The sequence below is a fragment of the Dama dama genome, chromosome X (genome assembly GCF_033118175.1).
Source record: "Dama dama isolate Ldn47 chromosome X, ASM3311817v1, whole genome shotgun sequence".
NCBI classification, from domain to species: Eukaryota; Metazoa; Chordata; class Mammalia; order Artiodactyla; family Cervidae; genus Dama; species Dama dama.
In genome coordinates this window covers 35,051,335-35,061,760 of record NC_083714.1, presented here as the reverse complement: position 1 = coordinate 35,061,760, position 10,426 = coordinate 35,051,335, and the positions used below count along the sequence as shown (strand labels likewise).

At 42.0% G+C, this 10,426-nt stretch overlaps 1 pseudogene; it reads left to right on the top strand.

Annotated features, from left to right (window-relative positions):
* Positions 1 to 1,677: 1,677 nt before the first annotated feature.
* LOC133051834 (elongation factor 2-like) lies at positions 1,678 to 4,281 on the top strand (annotated as a pseudogene).
* Positions 4,282 to 10,426: the final 6,145 nt, after the last annotated feature.

Below are 10,426 nucleotides of genomic sequence, written 5' to 3'. Positions count from 1 at the left end.
AACATACCTCAACATAATAAAAGCTATATACGACAAACCCACAGCAAACATTATCCTCAATGGTGAAAAATTGAAAGCATTTCCCCTAAAGTCAGGAACAAGACAAGGGTGCCCACTCTCACCACTACTATTCAACATAGTTTTGGAAGTTTTGGCCACAGCAATCAGAGCAGAAGAAGAAATAAAAGGAATCCAGATTGGAAAAGAAGAAGTGAAACTCTCACTGTTTGCAGATGACATGATCCTCTACATAGAAAAAAAGACTCCACCAGAAAATTACTAGAGCTAATCAATGAATATAGTAAAGTTGCAGGATATAAAATCAACACACAGAAATCCCTTGCATTCCTATACACTAACAATGAGAAAATAGAAAGAGAAATTAAGGAAACAATTCCATTCACCATTGCAACGAAAAGAATGAAATACTTAGGAATAAATCTACCTAAAGAAACAAAAGACCTATACATAGAAAACTATAAAACACTGGTGAAAGAAATCAAAGAGGACACAAACAGATGGAGAAATATGCCATGTTCATGGATTGGAACAATGAATATTGTCAAAATGACTATACTACCCAAAGCAATCTGTAGATTCAATGCAATCCCTATCAAGCTACCAACGGTATTCTTCACAGAACTAGAACAAATAATTTCACAATTTGTATGGAAATACAAAAAACCTCGAATAGCCAAAGCAATCTTGAGAAAGAAGAATGGAACTGGAGGAATCAACCTGCCTGACTTCAGACTCTACTACAAAGCCACAGTCATCAAGACAGTATGGTACTCGCACGAAGACAGAAATATAGATCAACGGAACAGAATAGAAAGCCCAGAGGTAAATCCACGTACCTATGGACACCTTATCTTTGACAAAGGAGGCAAGGATATACAATGGAAAAGACAACCTCTTTAACAAGCGGTGCTGGGAAAACTGGTCAACCACTTGTAAAAGAATGAAACTAGAACAATTTCTAACACCATACACAAAAATAAACTCAAAATGGATTAAAGATCTAAACATAAGGCCAGAAACTATAAAACTCCTAGAGAAAAACGTAGGCAAAACACTCTCTGACTTAAATCACAGCAGGATCCTCTATGACCCACCTCCCAGAATATTGGAAATGAAAGCAAAAATAAACAAATGGGACCTAATTAAACTTAAGAGCTTTTGCACAACAAAGGAAACTATATGCAAGGTGAAAAGACAGCTTTCAGAATGGGAGAAAATAATAGCAAATGAAGCAACTGACAAAGAATTAATCTCAAAAATATACAAGCAACTCCTGCAGCTCAATTCCAGAAAAATAAATGACCCAATCAAAAAATGGGTCAAAGAACTAAAGGGACATTTCGCCAAAGAAGATATACAGATGACTAACAAACACATGAAAAGATGCTCAACATCACTCATTATTAGAGAAATGTAAATCAAAACCACAATGAGGTACCATTTTGCACCAGTCAGAATGGCTGCTATCCAAGTCTACAAGCAATAAATGCTGGAGAGGGTGTGGAGAAAAGGGAACCCTCTTACACTGTTGGTGGGAATGCAAACTAGTAGAACCACTATGGAGAACAGTGTGGAGATTCCTTAAAAAACTGGAAATAGCTCTTCCGCCATCGTCGCTGCCATCCTTGGCGCGACCTAGCTTCCTCGGATCTGCCTGGGAGAATCCACTGCCATCTGCCACCATGGTGAACTTCACAGTAGACCAGATCTGGGCCATCATGGACAAGAAGGCCAACGTCGGAACATGTCTGTCATTGCCCACGTGGACCATGGCAAGTCCACTCTGATGGACGCCCTGGTGTGCAAGGCGGGTATCATCGCCTCTGCCCGGGCTGGGGAGATCTGCTCCACTGACACCCGGAAGGACAAGCAGGAGCGTTGCATCACCATCAGGTCAACGGCCATCTCCCTTTTCTACGAGCTTTCAGATAACGACTTGAATTTCATCAAGCAGAGCAAGGATGGCTCTGGCTTCCTCATCAACCTCATCAACTCCCCTGGGCATGTCGACTTTTCCTCAGAGGTGACAGCCACACTCCGTGTCACTGATGGTACCTTGGTGGTGGTGGACTGCATGTCAGGTGTGTGTGTGTGCAGACAGAGATGGTGCTGTGCCAAGCCATCGCTGAGCGCATCAAGCCAGTGCTGATGATGAACAAGATGGACCAGGCCCTGCTTGAGCTGCAACTGGAGCCTGGGGAGCTTTACCAAACCCTCCAGCACGTCGGGGAGAATGTCAACGTCATTATCTCCACTTATGGCGAGGGCGAGAGCATCCCCATGGGCAACATCATGATCGACCCTGTCCTTGGTACCGTTGGCTTTGGGTCTGGTCTCCATGGCTGGGCCTTTACCCTGAAGCAGTTTGCAGAGATGTATGTGGCCAAGTTTGCCGCCAAGGGCGAGGGGCAGCTAGGGCCTGCTGAGCAGGCCAAGAAGGTGGAGGACATGATGAAAAAGCTCTGGGGAGACCGATACTTTGATCCAGCCACTGGCAAGTTCAGCAAGTCAGCCAACAGCCCTGATGGCAAGAAGCTGCCACGGACGTTCTGCCAGCTCATCCTGGACCCAATCTTCATGGTGTTTGATGCAATCATGAACTTCAAGAAAGAGGAGATGGCAAAACTAATTGAAAAACTGGACATCAAGTTGGACAGTGAAGATAAAGACAAGGAGGGCAAACTACTTCTGAAGGCTGTGATGCGCCGCTGACTGCCTGCTGGGGATGCCCTGCTGCAGATGATCACCATCCACCTGCCTTCCCCTGTGACGGCCCAGAAGTACCGCTGTGAGCTCCTGTACGAGGGGCCCCCAGACGATGAGGCAGCCATGGGCATTAAAAGCTGTGATCCCAAAGGCCCTCTCATGATGTACATTTCCAAAATGGTGCAGACCTCTGACAAAGGTCGGTTCTATGCTTTCGGCAGGGTCTTCTCAGGGCTGGTGTCCACTGGACTGAAGGTCCGCATCATGGGACCCAACTATACTCCTGGGAAGAAGGAGGACCTGTACCTGAAGCTGATCCAGAGGACAATCCTGATGATGGGCCGTTACGTGGAGCCCATCGAGGATGTGCCTTGTGGCAACATTGTGGGCCTTGTGGGCCTGGACCAGTTCCTGGTGAAGACTGGCACCATCACCACCTTTGAGCATGCCCACAACATGTGAGTGATGAAGTTCAGTGTGAGCCCTGTTGTCAGGGTCGCTGTGGAGGCCAAGAACCCAGCCGACCTGCCCAAGCTGGTGGAAGGTTTGAAGCGGCTGGCCAAGTCGGACCCCATGGTGCAGTGCATCATCAAGGAGTGTGGGGAGCACATCATTGCAGGGGCTGGGGAGCTGCATTTGGAGATCTGCCTCAAGGATCTGCAGGAGGATCACGCCTGCATCCCCATCAAGAAATCTGACCCAGTTGTCTCGTACCAGGAGACTGTCAGTGAGGAGTCGAACGTGCTCTGCCTGTCCAAGTCCCCCAACAAGCACAATAGGCTTTACATGAAGGCACGGCCCTTCCCTGATGGCCTGGCTGAGGACATCGACAAGGGCGAGGTGTCCGCTCACCAGGAGCTCAAGCAGTGGGCCTGCTACCTGGCTGAGAAGTACGAGTGGGACGTGGCCGAGGCCCATAAGATCTGGTGCTTCGGCCCTGATGGCACAGGCCCCAACATCTGCACAGACATCACCAAGGGTGTGCAGTACCTCAATGAGATCAAGGACAGTGTGGTGGCTGGCTTCCAGTGGGCCACCAAGGAGGGGGCGCTGTGCGAGGAGAACATGCGGGGTGTGCGCTTTGATGTCCATGATGTGACACTGCACGCTGATGCTATCCACCGTGGGGGTGGCCAGGTCATCCCCACAGCTCGGCACTGCCTGTATGCCAGTGTGCTGACTGTCCAGCCCCAGCTCATGGAGCCCATCTATCTTGTGGAGATCCAGTGTCCGGAACAAGTGGTTGGTGGCATCTATGGTGTCTTGAACAGGAAGCGGGGTCACATCTTTGAGGAGACCCAGGTGGCCGGCACCCCTATGTTTGTTGTGAAGGCCCACCTTCCTGTCAATGAGTCCTTCGGCTTCACTGCTGACCTGAGGTCCAACACGGGTGGCCAGGCCTTCCCCCAGTGTGTGTTCGACCACTGGCAGATCCTGCCCGGTGACCCTTCTGACAACACCAGCCACCCCAGTTAAGTGGTGGCGGAGACGCGCAAGCGCAAAGGCCTGAAAGAGGGCATCCCAGCCCTGGACAACTTCCTGGACAAGTTGTAGGTGGCCTCCACTCAGCCTGCCATCGGGTGGGACTTGGCGCAGCCCTCGTGCCCAGGGACAGTGACCACAGCAACAAGCCCCCACATTCTCCATGACACCTCGAGGCTGTCCAGACCCAGTAATGCTCTGCATGACAGGTTTCTGGGGCCCACTTCGTGCCATCGCTCAACATGAACACTTGATGCCGTTTCTTTCGATATTTATTTCCAGATTTCAGGGGCAACAGAAGTGCCCTTGCAGCAGGGACTTATCTGGCCGGTGGGGATGGGGGAGGGGATGGGACAACCAATACTTTTTTGTTGAGAGGGAAACATAATGTCAAAAAAAAGTTAAAAATAAACGCATTAAGAGGTTTATTTGGGTAAATGGCCCATAGTGGATTTTCCTCCAGAAAGCGGGAAGAAACAAGCAGGTAGATGTTCTCTTTGGACAGAAGCTAGAAGGCAGGAAACCCCTCCCACACAGTGTCACTGAGCACCTCCAGCTGTATTAGTGCCATTGGAATAATAAACTTGACATGGTGGAGAAAAAAAAAAACTGGAAATAGAACTGCCATATGACCCAGCAATCCCACTACTGGGCATACACACCAAGGAAACCAGAATTGAAAGAGACACGTGCACCCCAATGTTCATCGCAGCACTGTTTATAACAGCCAGGACATGGAAGCAACCTAGATGCCCACCAGCAGACGAATGGATAAGAAAGCTGTGGTACATATACACAATGGAACCTTACTCAGCCATTAAAAAGAATTCATTTCAATCAGTTCTAATGAGGTGGATGAGGTGCCTACTGTACAGAGTGAAGTGAGCCAGAAAGAAAAATACCAATACAGTATACTAACGCATATATATGGAATTTAGAAAGATGGTAACGATAACCCTGTATGCGAGACACCAAAAGAGACATAGAAGTATAAAACAGTCTTTTGGACTCTGTGGGAGAGGGTGAGGGTGGGATGGTTTGGGAGAATGGCATTGAAACATGTATATTATCATATGTGAAACGGATCACCAGTCCAGGTTCGATGCATGAGACAGGGTGCTCAGGGCTGGTGCACTTGGATGACCCAGAGGGATGGGGAACACATGTACACCCGTGGCAGATTCATGTCAATGTATGGCTAAACCAATACAATATTGTAAAGTAATTAGCCTCCAAATAAATAAATAAATAAAATATTTTATAACTGTGTGGCTTTTTATTTTTATTTTTTGGCTGCACTACACAGCATGTGGGATCTTATTTCCCTGACTAGGGATCGAACCCTTGCCCCCTGCGTTATAAGTGCAGAGTCTAAACCCCTGGACCACCAAGGAAGTCCTTAGCCACTTTAAAAAAAATTATAGAGATATAATTGACACAGAATAAACAGGTCATAATTAAAGTGTCCATTTTGATAAATTTTGGCATCTTTACACACTCATGAAACCATCACCACAATCAAGATAATATTCATTACCATTCACTCCCCAAAGTTTCTTCATGAACCTTTGACTCTGTCCCTCTCCTCCCTCCCCTCTTCTTCTCCTGCTCCAGGCAATCATTCTTCTGCTCTGTGTCACTACTGATTAGTTTCCGTTTTCTAGAATTTTCTATAAATGGAATCATGCAGTATGTGCTTTCATTTGTCTGGTTTCTTTCACTCAGTATAAATATTTTGAGATTATCTAACTTGTTGTATGTATCGATAGCTAATTCCTTTTAGTGCTAAGTAGTTTCCCATCACATTTTGTTTACCCATTCAGCTGGTGATGGGTATTTGAACAGTTTCCAAGTATTGGCTATACAAATAAAGCTGCTATGAACACTTTTATACAGGCCTTTGTGTGGAAATATGCTTTAACTTCTCTTGGGTTAAAGCAGTGGAGTGGCTAGATCGTAAGTTTGAGTTTGATTTTTTTAAAGAAATCTCAAAATATTTCCCAAAGTGGTTGCACTGCTTTTTAAATTCCCACTAAAATTGTAAAATAAAATTGCAATTTTAGTGAGTGTGAAGAAGTAAATGGTAGTTTTAATTTACCTTTCTCTACTGACCAATGAGATTTGTCACCTTTCCATGTGCTTGTTTGTTGTGGGTATATCCTCTTTGATGATGTGTCTGTTCAAATAGTTTTACCATTTTCATTAGTTTTTTTTTTGTTTGCTTTGTTTTATTATTTGGTGCTGAGAGTTCTTTACTGTACTTCTAGCATTCTGTATTTTCTGCCATTCTCTGCATTGCCCTAGTTCCTTTATGTAGAGAATGGTGTTAGAGACCAAGGTCCAGGCTCAGCTTTTTAAAAATTTCCAGTGTTTACCATCTTGCAAATTATTATGGATTTTGGATCCAAGTCTTTTATTTGGATACAAGTCTCATATGTTTTACAACTCTTTTCTCCTAATATATGGCTTGTCTTTTCACTCTCTTCACAGTGTCTTTCAAAAGCAGAAGTTTTTATGTTTGATGAAGTTAAATTTACCAATATTTTTATAGGTGTGTTTTGGGGATTGTATCTAAGAAAAGTTTTACTACTAAAAGTTTTTTTTTTCCTCTCTTCACTTAGAAAAAAGTTCGAACATACAAAAATGTTGCAAAAGCCAGATAGCATAGAGTATACATATATAACCTGTATCTACCTTCACCTCTTTTTGACATTTTATCTCATTTGTCCCTCCTCTCTCTCCCGCTTCTTCCCTCCCTCCTCTCTCTATTTCTGTCTCTGTCTGTCTCTCTCTTCCTATCCATTCTTCCTAAACCTCTTGAAAGTAACTTACATACATCATGTCTCTTTACCACTAAATACTTCATACACTAAATAGAGTGTATGACTCTATAGGGAAGTCACCAACTTCATGAATTTCCATTGATATGCTACTTTTATCTAATCTAACATCCATATATCTATTTTGCACTATTTTTGGCTTACTTCATAACACACTTTATAGTATTTCCCTTCCTCCAGGGCAGAATTTAGTCTAGGATCAGGTATTGTAAATGGTTGTCATGATTTTTAGCCTCTTTTAATCTGGAACACTCCACAGGCTGTCTTGATTTTATATGACATTGACATTTTCAGTATTTCTTTCTGGGGGAGATTTTGTCTGATCCATAATTAGATTCATGCTGTGCACTCTAGGCTTGAATACTACATCAGTGTTGTAATCTTCTCAGGGCATCACATTGAAGGCACACAATGTTCATCTGTCCATCAATAGTGAAGTTAATGTTCATCACCTTACCAAATAGTTGTCCAGTTTCCTCACTATATAATTACTACTTTCCCCCTTGCAACTAGTAAGCAGTCGGTACAAAGGCATTCTAATTCCATGCAAATATCCTGCTCCTCACCAAAATTTCCACCTAGATTTACCTTCCATTGATTTTCATTTTATCCAATATTCATTATGATGCTGACAAAATACTAACTTTTCAACTCCAGCACCTTGTCCACATTTACCAGATAGCATTTAGTATTCAACTCTTGGCAACAACTATCCCTTCTCCCTGGTTATTTATTATTGATAGGACCTCATCATTTCCTACTTTTTCCACAATGGTTTATAATTATTACTTAATTATCATCATGCTCAGATTGTCCCAGATTTGGCCAGTGGGAGCTCATCCGAGTCAGCTTCTGTGTCCTTGTGACACATTCCCTTTATTTTTTGAGTACTTCATTGCTTTCTGTTATGACAAAATGTCCCAGGCTCATCTTGTACCTTCTCTGTCCTCACCCCCAAAGCAGTCATTTCTCTCTGTTAATTCCCGTAGGTGGAGACTGATGTTAGAGACCAAGATCTTGGCTCAGATTTCCAGTATTTATTACCTTGCAAATCATTAGTTTATAAGTGTAAGTCTACATAGTGAAATAGTGCTAAACAGCTGTTTGGAGAATTACTGGCCTAATATGATTGTATCACTTTTACTCTAAATTATATCTTAAACATTTGTTTTCTAAGGTAATGCCATTAGTCTGTTGACTGCAATGCAAATCTGAACACAGAATTTGAGAAAGCAGAGCTGCAAGATGCCTTGGTGATCAGCTATTCCATCACCTCATTTTAAAAATGAAGAAACTGAGTCTCAGACAAGATAAGAGTGTTATCTAAGGTCATAAAATCAGCCAATAGAAGCTATCATCTGATTTTTATCCAGTGCTATTTTCATGACACTACATTTACATCTACATTTTCTTTCACCAAAAAGTTAAGAAATGGTAATCATACAATATTTTTAAATCAAAATACTTGAATAAAGGGAATTCCTGTGAATTTTAAGGTTCTACAAGGACTCTAAGAATAGTTAATAGTTAATACTTTGGTTCTAGTTTGGGTGAAACTCTCCACCCGGGGGTCAGCATTAAGCACAATTTCTTTAACAACTTTATTAACGATTTCAAAGAGGAGGGCAGCTATTCATCAGCTTTGCAGCTTTTAGAAAACGTAAGTCCAGAGCTAGAATCTTAATTATCTAAGCTCTATGCTGGCCTGTCCACTGCTTTTGCCTCCATTTACCAGACAAAGTTACTGAAACTCAGGGAGCTTAAGTAACTTGTCTAAGATCAATGCATGTAATGACAATAAATAGCACTGGATTTTTTTTAAATCAAAGTAGAGTTGATCTACAATATTGTGTTAGTTTCAGGTGTACAACAAAGTGATTCAGTTATATATACAAATATATATGTATATTCTTTTTTGATTCTTTTCCATTATAGTTTATTACAAGATATTGAATATAGTCCCCTGTGCTATATAGTAAATCCTTGTTCATTTTCATACAGTGGTGTGTATCTTTTAATCCCATACTCCCAGTTTATCCCTCCCTCCTTCCCCCTTGGTAAACATAAGTTTGTTTTCTATGTCTGTGTTTCTGTTTTGTACATAACAGATTCATTTGTACTATTTTTCAGATTCCACATATAAGTGATATTGTATAATATTTGTCTTTTTCTGCCTCACTTTCTTCACTTAGTGTAATAATCTCTAGGTCCATCCAGGTTGCTTCAAATGGCATTATTTCATTCTCTTTTATGGCGGAGTAGGATTCCATTCTATATAAGTATCACATCTTCTTTATTCCCTCATCTGCTGATGGACATTTAGGTTGCTTCCATGTCTTGGTTACGGTAAAGAGTGCTGCAATGAACATTGGGGTGCATGCTATCTTTTTTAATTAAGAGTTTTCATCTTCTGCAGATGTAGCATTTGATGCATTTGATGTGACACCTGGTGTCTCTAAATCCTTATCCCTATAACTGGTGACCTGTTGTTCATCTCTGCAACATGAGGGTAGGGCATATAGGCCATCCCCAGAAATGACTGAATATATCAGCTCGGGGAGAAACAGAAGCTTGGAGAAATGAAAAACTGCCCTGAGTTTCACTGACACAGATGTCTGAGGCTGGCAGCGAGCCTAAAACAGAGGAGTTATTAAGTGCTGCTACATTAGCTTGTGGAATGAGAAGTGCAAGCCAGTGGAATCCCCTTTGCTGGAGGTGTTCTAGGATAGATTATATAACCTTCTCTCTGGAGTTAAGTGATATGTACCTATATAGACTGGTTTATACAATGGTTCTCTAGACTTTGGATCACAGAGCTCTTGGAGAGTAGTAAGTGGGATGGTGCTGGAGAAGTTGCCTAGAGTTATATATCCAATAAATGTTATAGAGAGATTGAATAAATGATAAACCTTTCACATACATATCTTCTTATTCTTCAAATGTATCTGAATGTTACTATAAGATAAGACAATTGTACTGAATTCATAGGGGATTTTTTTGGTCATTATGCATTTTCTCATTCAACAGATAGCAAAAGTCCACAACTTTTCTTATGCTCATATTCTAAAAGACAAAGCCTTTAGACTATACAATTATCAAAATTTCCTTATTTTTGATAATTATTTATTTTCTAATTTATTTCCTTCTTTCCTAATTATTGATAATTGCAAAAGAAAATTTTCTCACTCAGAAATGAATTTCTGTATACTTTTACATAACCCACTTTCATCCCTGAAATAGCAAAGACATTGTTCAGGGATCTTCAGGTCCAAAAAAGGCAGAACAAATTGGAGAGAGTTCTGAAAAGTGCAGTGCCATGAGTAAATAAAAGATCGATTACAGAGACTTCTTATAAAAAATAATTGAAGTGAACATGA